The sequence below is a fragment of the Manis javanica genome, chromosome 4 (assembly GCF_040802235.1).
Source record: "Manis javanica isolate MJ-LG chromosome 4, MJ_LKY, whole genome shotgun sequence".
NCBI lineage: Eukaryota > Metazoa > Chordata > Mammalia > Pholidota > Manidae > Manis > Manis javanica.
In genome coordinates, this window is record NC_133159.1 from 156,903,903 (window position 1) to 156,926,316 (window position 22,414).

Genomic DNA, 22,414 nt, shown 5'->3' on the forward strand with positions numbered 1-22,414 from the left:
TTGAATCAGAAATATACTATATTACTTTATAGTTTTTAGAGAAGGGAAATTTAAGTTGTATTAAGAGAATCTTAAATACCCAGTAGTCATAATATGGAAGGATTTTCACACTGTATTTTGCTTCCTCTGTAATCCTTTAGTCTTATCAAAAAATTAATTCAGATTTAATTGTAGTTGTTATAAAATATTTTTTCCCATTGTTGTCAGGTTATAGTGACCTGTATGTTTCTAAATTATATTGTTTTTGGTTTCTCGAAGGAGGTAACACTGGTTTTGAAAAGCTTTTTAAATTATAGAAATTCTTAAATATAAAAAAAGAGAAAAATATGATGAACCTAAAATACCCATCTTCCAGTTTCAATAATTACCAATACATAGCCAGTCTTGTTTCATAGATATCCATGCTCACTACACTCTCCTCCATGTGGTTACTTGGACGCAATTCTAGACATCATATTATTTATAAATATAAGAGTTGTTTTTTAAAAAGACAACTGCAATACCACTATTACACTAAAAAACTTCCTGAATATCATTAGGTATTTAGTCAGTGTTTCTATCTCCCAGTTGACTCATCATTGTTTTTTTAGTTTTTTTCAACATTCAGACACAGGATGTTTTTTAGGTGGTTTTTTCAACATCCAAAGAAGAGTGAATGATTAATAGGTCTGTTAAATCTCTTTAAATCTGTAGGTTCTCCTTCTTTTCTTCTGTCTCCTTTCCTTGCAGTTTTGTTGAAGAATCCAGATCATTTGTTGTATAGTTTCTCATAGTCTGGTTTTGCTGATTGCATCTATGTGTTGTCATTTAACATGTTCCTCAATCCCTTTTGTTTCCTATAAATTGTGTTTTTGATCTACAGGCTTGATCAGATCAAGGTTCAGGTTTTCTTGTGGTTGGGGGCAAGACTGTTTAATAGGTGGTAGCATATAATTCTACCAGGACACATAAGTCAGTGCTGGTTGTTTCTTTTTTTGTTATTTTATCAACCATTGATGATCTTTGTTTATATCTGTTAATTCATTAGTTGTGAAATGATATCTAATGCTATCATTTCTTCTTCAGTTGTTAGCTGGGGGACTTCTATAAATAGAAATTTCCCCTTTAAAGTATTTAGTTTCCCTAAGGTATAGATCTGGTAGGAATGGCAGACTAAATGCTTAATTCTTGCCGTTCCCTTACCAGTTTTCCTAAGAATGAGTTGGATCTCTTAGCATCCTCCAAAGGTGACCCATGGATTTAAGCATATTTGATGTTTTTCATTCTACTACTGTTATTAATCCTTGTTGATACTCAATTGTCCAATCTTTCTCCAGGGAGTTTATTGGGCTGGCTCCTTAGACTGTTTGACAAAACTTTGGCAGTCTTTGATAGCTTCCTTACTTTCCATTTTGATAAGATATTCTAGACTCATACATTTCCTGTCCTGTTTCCTTTTAATGGGAAATATCTGGAAGCCACAATATGTTCTCCATGCTGAGCTACACACAGGCTAGAATGTTGTAGTAGTATTTTAAAAAGAACTGCCTGCCCTCAGGGGCTCATGGTCTTTAAATTTTTGGTTTGTTGTTCATTTGATTTATTTACTTTGCATATATTCTGATGTGATAAAATCAGATTTTAATTCCCTCTTATTTAAGTAAAGCAAATCTTTGATTTCATTGTATAACAGATATATATTTCAAAAATGAGATGAATGTCTAAAATAAGTTGCTTTTATAATTTAAAAAAATTTACTGTGTAATAAAAATAAGTAAAAAAAAGAAAGATAAAAATCTTGAAATGACAAACATTTTACAGACATGTAGCCCTGTAGGAACAATAGTTTGTTTTTGCACAAGTGGGTAACTATGTAACATTGTTCAGATTGGGAGGTATGTGAGAGGGACATTATTAATACTCTGGGAGAAGTGGGTATAAAGTAGGACTTGCTCAGCAAAGTAGACCATATGGTCACCCTGTTTATGAACTAACTGGCAATATTGTAAGCTTCCTGAGACCAGGGATCATATCTGTCACATTCACAATTATGTCTGTGGCACCTCACACACAGTAGGAGCTCAATAAGTATTTGTTGACTGTTACTTAAAATCTGATATTTTGAGGCTTGTTGTAGATTTTAAGTATTTTTATGCTTAGTAAAATTATGTTTGCATTTTTTTTCAAATTCCATCAACACTTGCATCTAAAGAATCTTACACATTGAATCTGTCTGGGTTGGTGAATACATTTATTTTTTAAGTTCAAGATTACTTGTTTAGTTTATTACAGAAATAATACATGTTCATTGTAAAAAAAAAAACATTAGAAAATCTAAGCAACACCTCACCACCAATTCTCACCTCTAGTTCCATGACAATACCAAAAAAAAAAACACACCCCATCTCTCTCTTGGTTGGGTTTATTTGAAGGGAGAAAAGAACATGAAAGTTATATACTCAGCTAATTCTTGCTCTCTGATTCCCTCTGACTCACCTTTTAGCCAGTGGGCTTTAGTGCCCTCCATTTACAGGAGAGGCTAATACTTATTTCACAGGAACTTTGTGATTCTTAGGTAAATGTGGGGTGTTTTGGTGGGAAGGAGCTGTGGAAGATGGGAGTGATTACTTGAACAATATTTGTGTTCAAGTGAACTATCTTTGGTTGCTCTAGCTACATTTCTCAGATATTGCCAAAAGTAATAGAAAATTTGCATGGATATGAACTAGTGTGAAAATTCTTTGATTTGGTAAGGAAAGTGTATTTACAAATATTATAATAAAAATCCACATTACTAATTAAAATCTTTTCTTCAATATAAATAGATGGAGGGGAATCCGGCAGTGATATGCCCTCAGGCCCCTGATCCGGCAGTCTGCCGGGTCATACTGGCTTGATGGTCTTGGCTGCTCATTGTATTTGGGTTGTGACAAAAGTAACTTAAAAAACAAACAATCAAGCAAACAAATATTTATTCAGGTTTTGACTGGTTACATCTATTTATAGCACATATAATGTGAAGAGCTGTGGTTTTTCTTTCAATTAAGTAGCAGGGTATAAAAACCATCCTCCCGGCATAAATGTTTCCTCCACCTTCTTGTCTGTCTGCAAGCCAAAAGTATGCTCACATCCTCTCAGGGTTAGACTCATTTTTTAGACAGTCCAGTGTATTTAAAATATAGATCTCTAAAGTGTGTATTGTTACTAATTTACTTTATGTCCTAAAAATAACTTCTCTAGAGTTTATGGGCAGACGTGAAACAGGCTGTTGTCATGTGGATGTTTGGGACTTTTGTCTTCCTGAAACATGCACAGTCATTCACAGTTCGATATAGAAAACTGTATTTTGGGAAAAGGGAATCAAGAATTCCACGTGGAAAAAAAATCTGTGTACATTTGATTGTCTTCAGCTTTCCTTGCTCAGCTTCTTACTGACTAGTTGTGCCAAGGAGCAATAGCCAAAATAATTTTGTGTGGTGCTGGATTTTTTTTTTTTCCTTACAAGCAGATTGTTAATATGCACATGCTCTGTAGTTTAGTACTGTGTTACCAATAACTAACAGACTCGTCAGTACGGTCCATGCATGTGTGTGTGCTTTCATCAGGGTTGTGCTTTTTGTTCCCTTCAGTTGAAGAACTGAGCTGTGTTGTAGCATGAAGATGTATTGATTTTTTTTTCCCTCAGCTTTACTTGTTAGCTGGCATTTAATGAAGAATCTTGCTGAAAAGTTGCAGATCCCTTGAGGGCAACAAACTACACTCAGAATGAAACTAGGTTACTGTTTCTGCAACGTGCAGTGGTTTATATCAAAAGCTGTTTTGGTCTTAACTTTGAGATTATCCCCTTTTCTTTGAAGTGGTCATATTTTAATTCGGAGTGGTTTTAAATTTTAGAATTTCCTGAACTGAACATAAAAATGTTTTAATATTTTCTTATGTGATTGTTGTACACAAGTATATAGAAAGCTTACCTCCAGACAGTATGTTTCTTCGATAAGGGCAAAGGAGAAAAAAAATGCTTCAGGTTTGAGAAAGTACTGGAGACCGATAGTGTTTTAGGATATTCTAAGTGATTTCAGGTAGCTGTATTATAAGTTTCTTCAGCTTTTAAAATATCTGAACTTTTGTGGTTTAGTACCTTAGAGTTTGTGTGTTAATATCAGAATCCTTTATAGTATAAGAGAAATTTCGGCACTTTTCATTTACTGTTTACTATTACTAGTAATATACTGTCTTCTTTCTTTTGGTTGATACATTATGAAATGAGGTGGAGCTTAAGGTTGTGGCTTTATCATACCCTTTCTTCCACATGTAATTTTTTTTCTTCTTTATTAAGGTATCATTGATATACACACTGATGAAGGTTTCACAAGAAAAACTGTGTGGTTACTACATTCACCCTTATTATCGAGTCCCCCCAATCCCCATTGAAGTCACTGTCCATCAGTATAGCAACTTCCATATGTAATTTTTAAAAGTTTTGTGAACTAACCTCCTACTATAATGAATTCCGGAATGTTTTCTTGTATGGAGTTGTGCGGTAAGAAGGTGTTCCCTCTCATCAGCATTTAAACGTGTTCTCAGGTCTCTCCCATCTTCAACCAAACTCAGACCTGTTCTCTGTTTTGAGTCCCACTCCAGCATTGGTTCCTCGGTTTCCATTCCCTCCTCATCAGCCATAGCCTGGCTGGTGGAGTCTGCCTTGCAGCCAGCAAGCGACAGCTCCAGAGCTCAGCCCAAGTCTGAGCCCGTAGTCATTATGCGAATTAACTCAAGGCTGCTGTTTTTTCAGGGAGGAGGATTGTGGAAGGACAGGAGGCCCTTCGTGTTAATTATTCAGTCACTAAATTCAGGGGTTACTTTTCTCTCTTACTCAGTGTTTTAGCAGCATTTGAGACAGTTGACCAGTTCTTTCTTGAAAAAATTTTGTTTGTCCCTTGGCTTCTGTGTGCTGCAGTTTAGTGTTTTCCTTTTACCTCAGTATTAATTTTTCTTCTTTCTTTATGGCTCTTTCTCTTCTGCCCTGATGGTGCCCTAAAGCTTTCTTTTCTCTATTTATCTGTCTTCTTAGCCCCCAAATTTAAATTCTTTCTGTATGCTGATGTACTGACATCTTCCCTGGTCTCCACACTCTTGTATCCAATTGACTATTTGACATCTCTTTTGAGATGTCTAACATGCAACCGAAACATGACTGTATGAATTAGGATGCCTTGGGCTTTAAATGATAGAAAATCTAATTCAAAATAACTTGAAAGCGAAGAAAATTTATCATTACAAGTCACAAGATGTCTTAGTCTAGGGATGGTTTAAATCTGTGGTTTAGTGACCTCAAGGACCCATGTTCTTCCTGCCTTTCTGCTCTGCCATCCTGGACATACCTGCTTCGGCCCTTGACCAGCTCCCGTCATGGATGTAAGATGGGTATGGTTGCAGCCCAGTATCCAGACAAGATGTCATCCAGCAGAAGGTTGTAGTTACTGCTTTCTTATGCTTTTTAAGAATTTGGAAATCTTTCTCAGAAGCCTCCCAAGCCAACTTTCAATTAAATCTCACTGTCCAAAACTTGCCCACAGGCCCACCTCTAAACCAATGACTGGCAAAGGGAACGTGGACATAAAAAACAGTTTTCATACAAAATAGAATGAAATAAGAATAATAGAAGTAGGAGCAGTAGAGTGGATGTAAACACAGAAGTGATGGGAGCCGGCGAATTTCAGAATGGGAAAGTGGTGTTTTGATGGAATATTGAAAGATGAGTGAGATTCAGTGAGAGTAGGAGATAAGGGCATTTTCCGCCGAAGGGGAGAATTAGCCACTAGTGCACTGGCTTAGAGAAATGGTCTGGCATACGTACAAGACACTGAGCAGACCCTCTGGCTGGTGTGTGGGTTTGTAGAGGGTGTGGAGGGAAATGAGGTTAGGAAGGTAAGACGAGGGATCTAATCTGGAAGAAAGTTTGGACTTAATTTTTGGCAATGGATGTCATTGTAAAGGAATTTTAGCAATATGTAGTGAAAACTTACTACTGTGTGACTGTATTGTACTGTGTGAAAGATAGAATTAGATACTATCTCTGTATTTGAGGCTGATTGTCTTAGCAGTAATTAAAAATATGTGCCTTTTCATCTCTTCCACCTGTGTTTTCCTACTAGATATGGGAATGGAAATTCAAATAGTCTAAATCATCTTTTATTCTCTTCCTTCTTTATCCTTCACATCTAATGAGCAAACTGTTGATTTCCTCCTTGTGGCTCTCTCTGCTGTTTTCAGTGTGATGTGTATATTTCTCAGCCCTCCGATTAAAACCCTCCATTTTCTGTCCCTATTCTGTATTTTTAACCTTATAACCTACAAATTTGAGTGGAGTCCCTTGGTTAGGCCTGTATTTTTGTCACCCCCTGATATACTATGCTTTTCATGATGGCAGCTTTACTCGCAAGGCCCTCTCCTCAACCTGCCTTTAAATACCCTCTCTGCCTCTTCAGATCCCTCCCATGCTACACCTCACTCAGATCTCATGGTCTGCATAGGGCCTTCCATAGCCTGTGAATTCTACATCTTTCTTGACCTTTTAAATTGATGGCACCTTAAAAAAAATGTTTTATTTGGCAATTGTGACTTATTTTTTGTGTATAGTTCTTTCTCCCCAGATTTTAGGCTTGTGAAGGTTAGGGCCAATACAATAATTGCTTGAAGGATAAGTAAATAAATATCTTCTCCTTATATTTTTCTCTTGGTACTCTGCATGTAGATGATGGTCAAAGCTTGTGAATAAAGAGTGTGGGAACTAGACAGAAAACATTTGGTGTATAATCCTTTTGACTTATAAACTTTACCTTTATAATAAAAAAATAAAAAGCTGTTCCTCCCTTTGGAGGAAAAAGGAGATCCAAGCATTCACAAATAAACCCCATGTTTGAGTAGTAGCAGTTTGAGGAACAGAGTCAGTGAGCTTCCAAGACTGTGGTGTATTGGATGCCTTGTGAAGACTCATTAGCGGTAACTCAGGGTGGCTAGGGTTACAGCCCAGCCCCGGTAACTCACTTCTTCTCTGTGTGCAGCTGTACTACCAAAAGGGAGGGAGGGGGATTATCCATCCGGTCAGTTTGCCAACATCCAGTGTGGAACACCACTGTTGAGTAAATGTGTGCTCCACCTGGGGATAGTTGGGCACTTCTGCCTTTAATTTTGACACAGTTGTGGCATTGTTACCTGCTTTTGTTTCATTCCATCTACAACTTAGTTTTTTTTTAAAAAAGGATCATTAATAAAGTAAAGGTCGCATGGAGGTATCTGAGGCCTCACGGGTTTCTTCTACATCCCACTTGGCATGTTGCCTTAAATGCTTTCTAATCAAGGCAGAGGACTCAGTAGAATCATCCAAGGAGTGATGAGAAGTGTGGTCATGTCTGCCTCCATCCTGAGAAAGTGCTGGAGCCAGGGTTGTTTTTGCAAATACTTAACTATACCATGGTTAAGGTTGTAGGCTCAATCCATTTAATGTCACACTTATTTCAAGACTGTACATAATACAATTGACCCTTGAACATGTGGGGATTAAGGGCACTGACCCCTGCACAGTCAAAAATCTATGTATAACTTTTGATTCCCCAAAAATGTAATACTACTAATAGCCTGATAACATAAACAGTTAACTAACACAAATCTTGTATGTTATATGTATGTGTACTGTATTGTTACAATAAAGTAAGATACAGAAAAGCAAATGTTTTTTTCAAATTGTTACCAATCTCCAAAAAATTTTCCAATATATTTATTGGAAAAATCTACATCTAAGGACCTCTTATCTTGAAGTGAAGTTCAAACCTGTGTTGTTCAAGGGTCAACCGTATATTCCCTTAACCCACGCATTCCCAACCTGAGATTCATAAGGTAATTTTAGTGTTCAAAAGTCAAATGGAAATTATGGTAAAGTTGGACAGTCTAACCAAAAGTTATAATAGGTTGTTTTATATATTTGGTTTATAAAAAAAAGAAAGAAGCATGATCTCAGTACAGTTTTAGATACAACTATTAAAAAAAAAAATCCTCCATGAAAACATGGCAGGGGGCTGGGGATATGGAGAGGGAAGCATGTGATAAGTCTCAGTGTTGAAAAAAAAGGTTGAGAATTGCCTGGAAATCGGTGACCAGATGAATCACATGAGAGAATGGAAACAGTCAGCAAATGCTAGTGGTGGAAGAGAATCCCTTCAGTTTAAGTTGAGAAAACTGAGGGCTCAAAAGGTAAAGTAACCAGCCCAGAGGCAGGGAAGAGCCCCAGATAGAGCCCACCCAGGTCCTCTTTTTCCCAGCACTGTGGGTGTTTTCATTTTCTACCCAGTCTCACTGCATCACTGCTGTTAAGAGCCCAGTGTGTAGTTAATGACCTATCTATCCAGTGATTCAGTAATGTCATTTTTATATAAAATAGAAGTTTCAGATAATCCTAGTGTTTCAGACCACCTTTGGACTATTAATGTCCAGATAGCCTTATTTCATTTTATTTATTTTTTTATTGAGATAAATTCATCTGCCATGTAATTCACCATTTTAAAGTATACAATTCAGTGGATTTTAGTATATTCACAAGTTTGTGCAGCTGTCAGGGAACCTATTAGCAGTCCCTCCCTCCTCCTGTCAGTCGCTGATTACTCTCTGTCTCCGTGGATTTGCTTATTCTGACAATTTCGTATAAATGGGATCATACAATGTGTAGCCTTTAGTGTTGTTTTTTTCACTTTGTGTCATGTTTTCAGAATTCATCCATCTTGTGCCATGTATCAGTACTACTTTTTTTTTTTGACTGATAATATTACGTTGTGTGGATATACATTTTATTTATGCACTCATTAGTTAGTGTATAGTTGGATCATTTCCACTTTTGGGCTATTATGAGTAATGCTGCTAGGAACATTTATGCCCAAGTTTTTGTATGAACATATATTTTCAGTTCTCTTGAGCATGTATTTAAGAGTAGAATTGCTGGGTCATATGGTAACTCTATGTTTAAATTTTTGAGGAACTATTGGACTGTTTTCCAAAGTGACTGTACCAGTTATTTTTTCTACCAGTAACTTATGAGTCTTCCAATTTCTCCAAGTCCTGATTGACACTTGGTATTTTCCAATTTTGGATTATAGCCATCCTAGTAGGTGTGAAGTGGTATCCTATTGTGTTTTGATTTGCATTTCTCTAATGACTAACACTATTGAGCATCTTTGTCTGTAAATATTGGCCATTTGTATATTTTCTTTGGAGAAACATCTGTTCAAATGCTTTGCCCATTTTAAAATTGGGTTATTTGTCTTTCTATTGTTGAGTAGTAGGAGCTCTTTATATATTCTGGATACTAGACCCTTATCAGATTTATGATTTGCAAATACTTTTTACATTCTGTGGGTTCTCTTTACTTTCTTGATAGTGTCCTTTGATGTACAAAAGTCTTAAATTTTGATGAAGTTCAATTTATCTTCTTTCTTTGGTCGCTTATAGCCTGTTTCATTTTTTAAGCTTACTTTCCCACCCAATCTTTTCCTTCCCTCTCCATCACCTCATGTTCCCTATGGGAAAGGATGTGCAACAAACTTTAAAATTATATAAAGTTTTGCTTTGTCGCCCATAATTTATAGCTGCTTTAAGAAAGATTTTCTCAAATAGAAAGGAGAAGGGAACCAGCGCTGAGAGCCCCCTGTGAAAGCACCAGTTCCCCTGCAGGGAACTGTGTTATCAGATGACATAGGTGTGTGTGCTCTCTCTAGTTTCGTGGGGGAACACACTGAGATTGTGCAAGATTGTGCAAGATTGGCTCGTCCAAGGCCATACAACTGGTTCAGTAGCATATTGGGGTTCATACTAAGATCTTTTGTTCTGCATTTCATGATGTTTCTCATCACTCTTCCTTTATTCCGCTGTTAATTCACTTATGACCATAGAAATGCTGGAGGGATTGAGAGAAGGTAGGAAGAGGAGAAAAAATTAATGTATAAATCTGATCTTCACGCACACTACAAAGAAGGAAAAGTAAAATCTGCTCTATGACAGGGGTCTTAGCCTGGAGTTTTTGGACCCCTAAGAGATCCCTGGGTGTGTTTCTGGAAATGGGCAAACTCCTTGAAATGTCATGTAAACTTTTTTTTTTTTTTCTTGAGAGGGCGTCTCTCATATTTATTGATCAAATGGTTGTTAACAACAATAAAATTCTGTATAGGGAACTCAATGCACAGTCATTAATCAACCCCAAGCCTGTATCTTAATAGTCTCCAATCTTCTGAAGCATAACAAACAAGTTCTTACAAGTCATGTAAACTTTTGCATGTTCATTTTTCTGGGAGAGAAGATTTGTGATTTTCCAAAGATTCTCCACAGTTTAAGAATTGCTGCTAAGGAGAATAATGTAAAGACATGGGAAGGGAAAGGCAGGCAGTATGTTATCAATTTGTCTTTTTCCATTGGCCATGTTTTGGGTATGTTACAGTTTGGGTTAAACCTTCCCATGTGGTTTTAAATATTTTTGTTTTAGACTATTTATATCAGTTGTTTTAAGACTAGTACAGTTAAATTTTTTTCCAAGTGTTAATTTTTGAAGTGTCAAATTTTTTTTGTCAATGAGAAAACCTAACAGTCCTTTGTCTTTTGGTAGGTCAAATATGTAAATTAAATTCCAACATTTCCTTATGTTATTCACACATTTTTGTAAAATACAATAATGTAATAAGGGCCTTTCTCAATTATTTTCATTTTCTAAATGCGTTTTTAATTCAAGTTCATGATGATCTAGTCAAATTACATACATACAGGCCTTTCATGAATGGGTTACATTATAGGTAGCCACAGTGTGAACATCTGTACCTGCTAAATATATCTTAGTTCTAACCCAAGGTGTTATGAAAAGGAGGATTCACAGGGCCTTTTAAGTCTCTGATTTTCCTTAGTAAAGCTAATAGGCAGGCTATCAGTTAATAATGATTAAGATACACAGATAGCCATTTAAAAAATGGATTAGTGCATTAAATAATTGTATTCCATAAAACAACTTTAGTCAAGGCTAGACTGAGACCTTCCAAGATTATGTATAATGTGGGTATATTCTGGTTGTTTTTCAGGGCACTGAATCTTACTTGAGCATTTGCAAAGCCAGCCTTTGTCAGATTTTAACAGAAAAGATAACAGTAATGTAAAACTCTTCCACTTCTTTTAAAAATAACTCCCTTGTTTAAATTGTATTCTCCTGTCTGTAGATGATGTTTGTGAATTGAGTTGAATAATGGAAAGATGTTTTGAATATATATTATGATTATCCAGGTCCTGAGGTGTAGCCTCCTTAGAGTTTGATTTCTTCTTTGGCCCAAGGGGGTGATTGGTGAAAGTTAAGTTTGCTTAGCTGACTGTGTAGTGTGTAATGCACATTAGTTTTTATTGTCTATAAATGTGGAGACTGTTGATGTTTGAAGGTAATTACATGGTACCTAGGAGCACCTTTCCTTTGTCCTCTTAGAGCTTCACTTGCATATTATTGAGGAAACACAATGGCAGTCTCATTTAAATGCATGTGTAAAAAACTACAGTGAAATCTTATTTTCTGAAAGCTTTGACTAAAACAAGGTGACAGGCAATTCTGTTTTATTTTTTACAGGCAAGAGATTAAATGGACTGCTTAAAAATAATTTTTAATAAATTTTATTAGATGACATTGCATTAAAGTTATATATTTTTCAGCTATATAAAATACAGGCATCTGAGAACACTTTATAATGCTCAGCTAAAATAAGGCCCCAGTGACTTATGTTGAGGTTTCGTTTGTTGTAGAGTTGACTTCTAGAGCACCCCAGGTGGACTTTATGAGCATCTTTGGAAATGAGGGACATTTATAAGTATGCTGTTGAGCCTGTAATACAGAGCCTTTTTAACTGTAAATTTTGTATCCGTAACATCCACTTTGCACACCAAGTTTAAAGGCCACAGATTTGTTTCATCCATTGATAACAATGTTGTTGCAAGACAATGAACTAAATATAATTTAAATTTTTAATTTTTGGTTTGTCAGATGTGGTTACTGTGCAGCACAAACTGTATGTGGATCAAATTAAAAACTGAAATGTATACATGTGAATTAATCTCACATTCAGGGCTTCTGAAGGGAGGTGTCAATTCTACTAGCTAAGGATAAAACTTAGACCCTTGAATACTAGTCTAGAATTTTACTTTACTTGGTGTCAGATAGGTATTTTCTTGTTTGAGGACTAAGTGTATTTTTTTAAAGGTAATTATTGTTTTCCATTGAGCTTAATAGGAGATATTGGGTAAACTGGGACTAAGGGTTAGAAAACTTGAATTCTTGCCCTTGCTCCATCACTTACCAGCAGTGACAATGGGGAAGTAATAAATTCCTCAGTGAGCCTCAGCTGTGAAAAAGTCATTGCAGGGCAGTGAGGCTTAAATAAGATAAACAAAAACCTATGTGGTTTCATATAGTGTTTCTTACATGCAACCTGCCTACCTCCCTTCTCCCATCTCTGACTTCTGCTTGTCCTTCCAGCCCAGCTCCAGCTTTATCTCATCACTGAAACTTCCCCTGACATATTCATCACGTTTACACCCGTCAGTCACCTTTCCTGCACAGCCTCTGTACGTTGTATGTGTAGGTGAGTGTTTATTCAGAAAACACTTAACGATAACGCTTACTGTTGCTAAGTATTCTTGTAAGCATTTATACATATTAACTCATTTGGTCCCAGTAACAATCCTTCCAGATGGATACTATTATTATATCCATTTTACAGATGCAGAAAATGAGGCTTAGAGAGAAGGTTAAATAATTTGCCCAAGGACACCCAGCTAGTATGTCAGAGCCAGATTTCTACTGCTCAGTCTGGCCTCAGAGTTTGTGTCCTTAACCACTGTGTTGTGCTGTTGTTCGCAGTTGACCTCATTACACTGTATTGTGATTTCTGTTTTTCATGTCAGCCTCCCCAGGTAGAACTCAGAACACCTGATAGCTCCAGCTCCTACTGCCTAACACACAGTAGGCACTTAATAAGTGTTTAACAAATGTATGGTAAATGTGCTCTATGTAAACAATAGAGTATTATATACATGCAAATTATTGTCACCACTATCATATGCATTTTGTAGATCAGAGAGTAGAGTTTATCAAGCCTCTCAATTTTGCAGTTTGTTTTCTTGGCTCACACTTTCCAGGTTGGCAGACTGAGGTACAGATTAGTAAAATTTAAGAATCTGATAGTACCAAAACTTAGGTTAAAAATGAGCCCTACAAGTACCTCAACATAATAAAGGCCATATATGACAAACCCACAGCCAACATAATACTAAACAGCGAGAAGCTGAAAGGTTGTCCCCTAAGATCGGGAACAAGACAGGGATGCCCACTCTCCCACTGTTATTCAACATAGTACTGGAGGTCCTAGCCACAGCAATCAGACAACACAAAGAAATACAAGGCATCCGGACTGGTAAAGAAGAAGTCAAACTGTCAGTATTTGCAGATGACATGATACGGTACATAAAAAACCCTAAAGAATTCACTCCAAAACTACTAGAACTAATATCTGAATTCAGCAAAGTTGCAGGATACAAAATTAATACACAGAAATCTGTTGTATTCCTTTACACTAACGATGAACTAAAAGAAAGAGAAATCAGGAAAACAATTCCATTCACAATTGCATCAAAAAGAATAAAATACCTAGAATAAACCTAACCAAGAAAGTGAAAGACCTATACCCAGAAAACTACAAGACAAGACACTCTTAAGAGAAATTAAAGAGGACACTAACAAATGGAAACTCATCCCATGCTCTTGGGTAGGAAGAATTAATATTGTCAAAATGGCCATCCTGCCTAAAGCAATCTACAGGTTCAATGTAATCCCTATCAAAATACTGACAGCATTCTTCAACAAACTGGAACAAATAGTTCTAAAATTCATATGGAACCACCAAAGACCCCAAATAGCCAAAGCAATCCTGAGAAGGAAGAATAAAGCAGGGGGCATCTCACTTCCCAACTTCAAGCTCTACTACAAAGCCACAGTAATCAAGACAATTTGGTATTGGCACAAGAACAGAGCCACAGACCAGTGGAACAGAATAGAGTCCAGATATTAACCCAAACGTATATGGTCAATTAATATACGATAAAGGAGTCATGTATGTACAATGGGGAAATGACAGCCTCTTCAACAGCTGGTGTTGGCAAAACTGGACAGCTACATGTAAGAGAATGAAACTGGATCATTGTCTAACCCCATACACAAAAGTAAACTCGAAATGAATCAAAGACCTGAAGGTAAGTCATGAAACCATAAACTCTTAGAAAAAAACATAGGCAAAAATCTCTTGGACATAAACATAAGCAACTTCTTCATGAATTTATTTCCCTGGGCAAGGGAAACAAAAGCAAAAACAAACAAGTGTGACTATATCAAGCTGAAAAGCTTCTGTTCAACAAAGGACACCACCAATAAAACAAAAAGGCATCCTACAGTATGGGAGAATATATCCATAAATGACAGATCTGATAAAGGGTTGACATCCAAAATATATAAAGAGCTCACGCACTTCAACAAACAAAAAGCAAATAATCCAATTAAAAAATTGGCAGAGGAACTGAACAGACAGTTCTCCAAAGAAGTTCAGGTGGCCAACAGACACATGAAAAGATGCTCCACATCGCTAGTCATCAGAGAAATGCAAATTAAAACCACAATGAGATATCACCTCACACCAGTTAGGATGGCCAACATCCAAAAGACAAACAACGACAAATGTTGGTGAGGTTGTGCAGAAAGGGGAACCCTCCTACACTGCTGGTGGAAATGTAAATTAGTTCAACCATTGTGGAAAGTAATATGGAGGTTCCTCAAAAAACTCAAAATAGAAATACCATTTGAACCCAGGAATTCTACTTCTAGGAATTTACTCTAAGAATGCAGCAACCCAGTTTGAAAAAGACATATGCACTCCTATGTTTATCACAGCTCTGTTTACAATAGCCAAGAAATGGAAGCAACCTAAGTGTCCATCAGTAGATGAATGGATAAAGAAGATGTGGTACATATACACAGTGGAATATTACTCAGCCATAAGAAGAAAACAAATCCTACCATTCGCAACAACATGGATGGAGCTAGAGGGTATTATGCTCAGTGAAATAAGCCAGGCGGAGAAAGACAAGTGCCAAATGATTTCACTCATATGTGGAGTATAAGAACAAAGAAAAATGCTGAAAGAACAAAACAGCAGCAGACTCACAGAACCCAAGAATGGACTAACAGTTACCAAAGGGAAAGGGACTGGGGAGGATGGGTGGGAAGGGAGGGACAAGAGGGGAAAAGGGGCATTACAATTAGCAGACATAATGTAGAGGGGGGCACAGGGAGGGTTGCACAACACAGAGAAGACAAGTAGTGATTCTATAGCATCTTACTACACTGATGGACAGTGACTGTAATGGGGTATGTTGGGGAGACTTGGTGATGGGGGAGTCTAGTAACCATAATGTTGCTCATGTAATTGTAGATTAATGATGAAAAAAAATGAGCCCTAGTCATTAGTTCCATCATGGAGCCTGTTTGGGCACCCATACCTTTTTTTTTCTGTCCATCATTGTAGTAAGATGCTATAGGATCACTGCTTGTCTCCTCTGTGCTATACTGCCTTCCCCGTGCCCCCCTCCCCCCCACCTACATTATGTGTGCCAATCATAATTGGGCACCCTTTCTTTCCCTTATTAATACAGCTTGTTGTAAGAAGCAGCTCCCAGGGAGTAAATGATTCTTACTACACTTGTTAAAATTGCACAGCACTTTAGCACCCTAGGTGGTTCAGTCCTCCAGAGCATTCTATAAATATGCTAAAAGGTTTCTCACTCTTAGAGATTATCTCTAAGGAAGAGATAGGACATGGTGAGATTCCCCTCATTTCAGGCAAGTATAACCTACTGTATTAGGAAAATAAAACTTTTAGTTGTGGGCATGAATTTTAAACTCAACTACTAGTCAGGGAAATTAGTAAATATTTCATAAGGAACACATTCTTTAAAAAAGTTTTAAAAATTATAATTCAGATACTTAAAATTTTATTTTTGTCAGTACCAATACAGGATTTAGTCTAAAATGGTTATGCTTTTGTTTTAAAAATAATTCCTAATGTTATTTACTGCTTCTGTTTTTTTCTACTTCAGTTTCTTTACTTATTTTAAGTTTATTCAACCTTGTTTGATTGTATATTTGTTTTATTATATGTATGTTTCAAAGCTATACTTAAATATAGGCCTATAATTATTTGCTGTCATATAATTGGACCCCTAAACACAACTCAAATCATACTAGCTCTTCCTTTAAAAACCTTTAATGCTCTGTCTTGCCATCCATAACTACAAACTCTTCAGCCCAGCCTTCAAGGTTGGCCACAGCATGGCAGTAATTCACCTGTCTTGCCGTCCCTCCCTTCAACAAACCCTATATTCTAACAAAATGTCACAATTTAAGCTGTTTCTTGTTCAGGAATATACCCCACTATTACCCCATTCTGATTCTCCTTCACTGTAAATGACTTTCTACCTTCATTTCTGCCAGTCTAACACTGCTTGCCCTTCAGGCTTTTCTGAGTGTACTATCTTTCACCAAACTTTTCCCGATTTCCCCAGCTAGATTGTGACTTCCTCTTTGTTCTAAACTTTTCATATTAAGCATATAACAGTTAGATAATTTTTTAACTTATATTAAGCATATAGTAGTTGTTAAGTAATTATCTGGTCATCCGAAGGCTTTGAGCTTGTGTTTTGGCAAATGTGTCACTGACATACTTTCTAATGAGAAAGAAGTGAGTGACCTGCAAAGCTGCAAAGCTTTGGGTAGAGTATCAGGACCAGTATTATTCACAGACCCAAAGGTCATCCTGTCCATTCTTCCCAGTGGGTCGTTGTTTCAGAAGAACTTTGCCAATACGTTGATCTTTTCCTCCTTGTTCCTTCCCACTTCTTGGTAGTTTTAGTTGTGGCCTGATCCCTGTAGGCAGTTCATGCTTTAGAATCCTCTTCACTCAGCAGGACAGGGGTCTGGCCATGCTTGGGTAGTTTGAGCTTTGGAAACAGGTTAGTAAAAGTGGTTCGGAAGGAAGTGGAGTAAGCAGAGGCAGCAGATTAATATGCCTTACAAAGTTGCTCTTTCAACTTGAAAAGGCTCATCCTAAGTGGAACCTTTTTAATGTACAAGGAGGGCATGAAGGTATATATTTTAATAGAAAAAAAACCCTGTTGAATTTGTCAAAAATTAACTTTTAAAACTTTTCAGGGAACAAAATTAATTGTTTTCCATTTAACTAAACATTCTTGAAGTCTGCATAAACTTATTTTGTAGTCCACTTTGGAAATAATAGTGTTGAAAAAAGCACATTCTGGAAGCTGTGCTTTACTGTCTATAATATTCCGCCATATCTGCTAATATTTTTCTTAAAATTGTATTTTCTTCCCAGTATCTGAGCAAAGTTTTAGAGTACCAGGACTGGTTGCTTCTCAATTTGTACACCCCCTAACATACACACCATAGTCTTTCCTAAGTTGTGCATATTAGTTATAGTAAGACACTAAGGGACAACCCATTCTATTTGCATTTAAGAAACAGTAGAAACTGATCTCTCAGAACAGATGAACTTGTGTTAATCTAATATCATAGATTAATTTAAACAGCTTTGAATATCAGGTTTATTTTTTATTTGCTGCTTCTGTCTACTTTCAGGTTCTTAGAGCTCAGTGTATTTACCTAGAGAATCTCCTAAAAAACTAAGTTAAGATAATTTGTAATAAGTGAATTAGAGCTGAGGATACACATTAAGAGTTGGATAATGGAATATGGAAGGTTTAATTTAATGTGTTTTTGGTTTTGTAAAGGTTATTCTGTTATGCCCTTAGAAGGCATTTTCAGTGTTTTTGAAAGAGAATAAAGGAAGATTATCACCAAAATTCAGACAAGGGAAAAGTTACCAGAATCAGATGAAGACAGTAAAATGTGGGCAGAAAGCCATTGTATGTTTCAAGGTGAACAATTATACTGCATCTTCTATTGTGACAGTGTGATTTATTGATGTTTCTGTGAGTTTCCCTGATTTTAATAGTGATGCGATGTCACTTTCAGGTTAGTACAGGAATATATATATGTATACATAATTTAACATAAAATGAAGCACCTTAATTCTAATTTTTCCAAAACAATAATAGTCTTATTTTATAATTTATTTAGAGAATTCCCCTATGAATTCAGCCCTTTGCTTTCTGATTTTTTAACTTTTCACTTACTCAGTCGGCTGTCTCTGCTGTCTAGTTTAAGACTGAGACAGTGGATATATGTAATATGTTTACATATACATATTCATAAAGGACTACATTAGCTGAGCTCTGCTACAGTGTCACACACACACACGTCTAAAACAATGAAGGATTCTTTTCTCACTATGTGGCCATAATAAGTCAGTAGGAGCACTCTGCTCAGACCACTCAGTGATCCAGGCTGGTGGAACAGCCATCTTCTTGTACACTACTAGCTGCCGTGTTAAGACAGAAAAGAGGTCCTAAATATGGTAGCTCAGAAGTGATTCATGTTGCTTATTTTACAGCATGATGGCCAGAACTAGTCAGGTAGCCCCATGTGACTGTGGGGACCAGGAAGCACACCACTGCCTGTGCCAGGGGGACAGAGAGTGGAAATTACTTGATAAACAGCACCATCCTTTTGGTCATCAGATATTCACTCTACTGTTCTCTCAGGCAAAACACACTTCCTCCCCAGGGGAGGGGACCCCAGGGTCTGAACCAATCATGGCATCAGCTCAAAGTCCAGGATCTCTGAGTGATGCGTGGGTATACTGATTGGTGGTCTATCCATGAGATGAAGCATTGTAGTCTCTACATTGGGTTCAGATGTTGCTCTAGTTGAACCAGAGACCTATGAAAGAAATTGACTAGTGATCTCTGCTGTCACATACAATGTACAATTGGAACAAGGGACAGAATAATAAAAATGAACAGTCCCATTTGAAAGGGGGAATGATAGGAGATGTGTAGCAGTCACTCGGCTCCAGCAAATTCTGAAATCCCTCTGAGCAGTCATAGAGAGGGCGCCCTCCAGGAGTGGGAATGTTTCTGAGCAGACCCTGACTTAGCTCCTTAGGAATAGCTCCTGTGTCTGTTTTCTTTGCTCCCTAGCTTCATCCTCTTGGATCATCTTCCTCATCCTCTTCTTCCTTGGCTGTATCCAAAATGGACAATGAGAAATATGTCCCCCTGGGAGGGGACAGAAATATGTCCCTGCTGAACCAGGCCCCAAGCCCCAGAAGGAGAGAAGTACCTTTATTTGGGACCTTGCCCTATGTATCCCATCGTCTGGCTGTTAACTTGTATCCTTTACAGAATCCTTTTATTAAAGGATTATAGCTTTCACAGCCCACTTCCTACCATAGACACTTGAGAACCAAAGACCACTCTAAGTGCTGAACAGTCACTGTCTCTGTAACCCCATCTGGTAGTTCTTCTGGCAATATAATGCTCAAAAGTTAATTGGCATTTATTTATTTATTCAGCCACATCCACAGTTCTTTTCTAGCCATGCTTCTTAGATTTGCAACACAGCTCTGCCTTATTGGTCCCCTATTTCTTCCTTGACTTAATTTGAGTACAGTATTTCTGTTACAGTACTGTGATATAATGAGTCATAAGAAATACATATTTGGCCATTCATACATGACCAAATATATATTTTCCAGGTATACTTGGTCTTCATGCACAGTTCCTGAAAGCACTGCAGTCTTAAAGGTGAAATGGGTGTCTTGTCATGTTAATGAGAGACTTTTGGATCCCCATCCAATGGCAGGGGCGAGGCTGAATCAGCCAATGGCTAATAATTTAGTCAATCATGACTATGCAATGAAGCCCTCACAAAAGCCCCTGGGAAGAGCATACTGCTCTCTGCTCTCTTGATCCTGCTTCTCTGCTGGAGAGAACTTCTAAGGCTCCCACGTGCCTCTGAGCCAGGCCCCAAGCCCCACAGGAGAGAAGTGCCTTTATTTGGAACCTTGCCCTATGTATCTCGTCATCTGGCTGTTAACTTGTATCCTTTATGGAATCCTTTATTAAACTGGTACAGGTAGATGTTTTCCTGAGTTCTGTGAGCCGCTGTAGCAAATTAATCAGACCTAAGGGGTAGGTCGTGGGAACCTCCACTCTGCAGCCGCTAGGTCAGAAGCACAGGTTAACTGCCTGAGGCTTGTGACCAGCCAGCGCCTGGAGTGGGGGTGGAGGGCAGTCTTGTAAGATGGAGCACTGTCTCCCAGGCAGACAGCATCAGAATTGAGTTCTCGGACACCCTGCTGGTGTTTGAGAATTGCTTGGTGTTATGTGTGGGAAGATCCCCTCTCACACACTTACACACATTCTTATCGGGTCTGGGAACCCAAATGGAGTTATATTGCTATTACTGTTGTATATAATACTATTATTGTATATATGTAGGAAAAGACAACCTAGCAAATACCATATGTGCTTTCCTGAGTTCTGCAAAATTGAACATTAAAATAAACAGGGCTTATGGGAAAAATTGGAGTGCAGCAGACCACTCAATCTGTGGAATACTGTATCTAGTGCACTAATAAAAACAAGAGTAATTATAATAAAAATAGGAACATTTAATCTCTCCTGGTATATGTACCCAGCGTCAGTCAGTTGAAATTTAACAGACTTAATCCCCTGGGTGGTCGTTTCCTCCTTTGAGATTGGAGTCTTGAAGACATTTGCTTACAACAGAGATCAGTTTCATTTCAATTAAGAATTTGATGTGTGTATAGGGTTCAGCAATCAAAAACTTTCTTTTTTAAACACAGGAGAAGAAACATGTACCCTCAACTTTACCAGGTAAAGGTGAAGAAAGTAGCAGTTCATGAAGCAGCCGAACCAGCCACTTCTTGCATTAAAGGAAGGTATAGGAGTGAATTTTAGCTTTTTTTTTCTTAAGGTCTTCATGTATTGCTAAGACTTGCTTTTCAGTTCTGAGAAAGCTTTGTCCTGATCACTTCAAACATTGACTTGCAAAGAAAAATCCCATATAAACCAACATGACTTCTGTATTTTACTAACATTTCCTTATTTACTAATAACATTTGAAGTGACTCACCTTAGAGAAATATGCCTTGTAGCAAAACAGACTTAAGAGATTACTTTGGTGAGAGAAGTCATCTTCAGCCTTTTTTAGAAAAGCTATTTTTATTGGTCACTACCTTAATCAATTGGGAGGCTTTATCAGTGGTTAGGAAAGCCACAGCTGACTTGATTCTTGCCTCAAGACCAAATTCTCATCAGTGTTTGTAGTTAAAAACCTGTTTTGTGTTAAGCTTTTGCTTCTTGTAACCTTACAAATCACTGACTTTCTGGACTCCTTTTTATTCTTGATTGTAAACCGATCGATTCTTTCCTAAATTCATCCTTTTCATGTAATAATTTGTCAAATACAGCCAACAGTAACCACACAGTCTCCTAAGAATCCGGTTTCCCACTGGAACTCTGAGTTTCTTGTGGCAGATATTCTAATTATCTCAGATATTCTGAGATATTAGGGGACAGTTCACCAGTAGTTTCTGTGCTGTATGATAGGAGTGCTGTCCTCTTAGCCTCGGGTGGCTGCTGCCTTGCCTCCTCCCCACCCCCGGCCCCTAAGCCTCAGCTGTGTGTTTTAGGTGTTTGGATGAGGCAGCGCCCTGCTTCTGGTTTCCACCTGTGTCGGCTAGGATAGGCCAGATTATGCCAGCGTATTAAAAACAACTCCAGATCTCAGTGGCTTTAAAGCACACTCTACATAAAATAAACAAAAAATACATATTTTTAAAGAATCCACTGCACTGTTTCCTGTAGGGCATTTTAGTCCCTCCGGGACCCAGGTTGATAGCAGTAATAGTGGTCATCCCTATGAAAATCGCTCTTCTCCGTGGCAGAGGGATGAGGAGGAGAGAGGCTCATGTTGGTTAGAAAATGCCCTGGCATTCTTTGTGTCCCTTCTGCTCACGATGCACTGGTACTCACGGGGGGCGGGGGGGCAGCATTAGAAAGTGCAATCCTACCATGTGCCCAGAAGGCCATGAGGCCAGAGTTGTTTGGGAAGAAGATATTTCTGACTACCACAGAGGACTTCCCTTCAATTTATTTTTCTTTATCTTCCTGATTTTTGTTTTATTTTTAGCTATTGGTAGTTAATTGAAATCTACTGTCTCTTCTCCCTTGCTTAATTTGAGATAATTAATAAAAGTTTATTGTATGGTACTTGTTGTAGTTTACATTATTTCTGTGGGTCCAAAGTTTTGGCACATGCAAAATAAAGCCACTAGGATTTTCCTATTTAAAATATGATGCAAAATAAAATAATTTAAAA

At 37.5% G+C, this 22,414-nt stretch overlaps 1 protein-coding gene across 5 annotated transcripts in view; it reads left to right on the top strand.

The window, feature by feature from the left end:
• The window catches only part of ZNF652 (zinc finger protein 652), a 60,123-nt gene that overhangs the window by 14,575 nt on the left and 23,134 nt on the right, over nucleotides 1–22,414 (top strand). Inside the window, exons 2-3 of one of the 5 annotated variants that reach the window (XM_036999021.2) lie at nucleotides 12,521–12,626; nucleotides 20,877–20,972. The exons of 2 other annotated variants lie outside the window; for them this stretch is intronic. The gene's annotated coding sequence lies outside the window, so the exon portion shown is untranslated. The remainder of the gene's footprint in view (nucleotides 1–12,520; nucleotides 12,627–20,876; nucleotides 20,973–22,414) is intronic. 2 more of the 5 variants (XM_036999022.2, XM_036999023.2) reach the window with 2 other exon arrangements.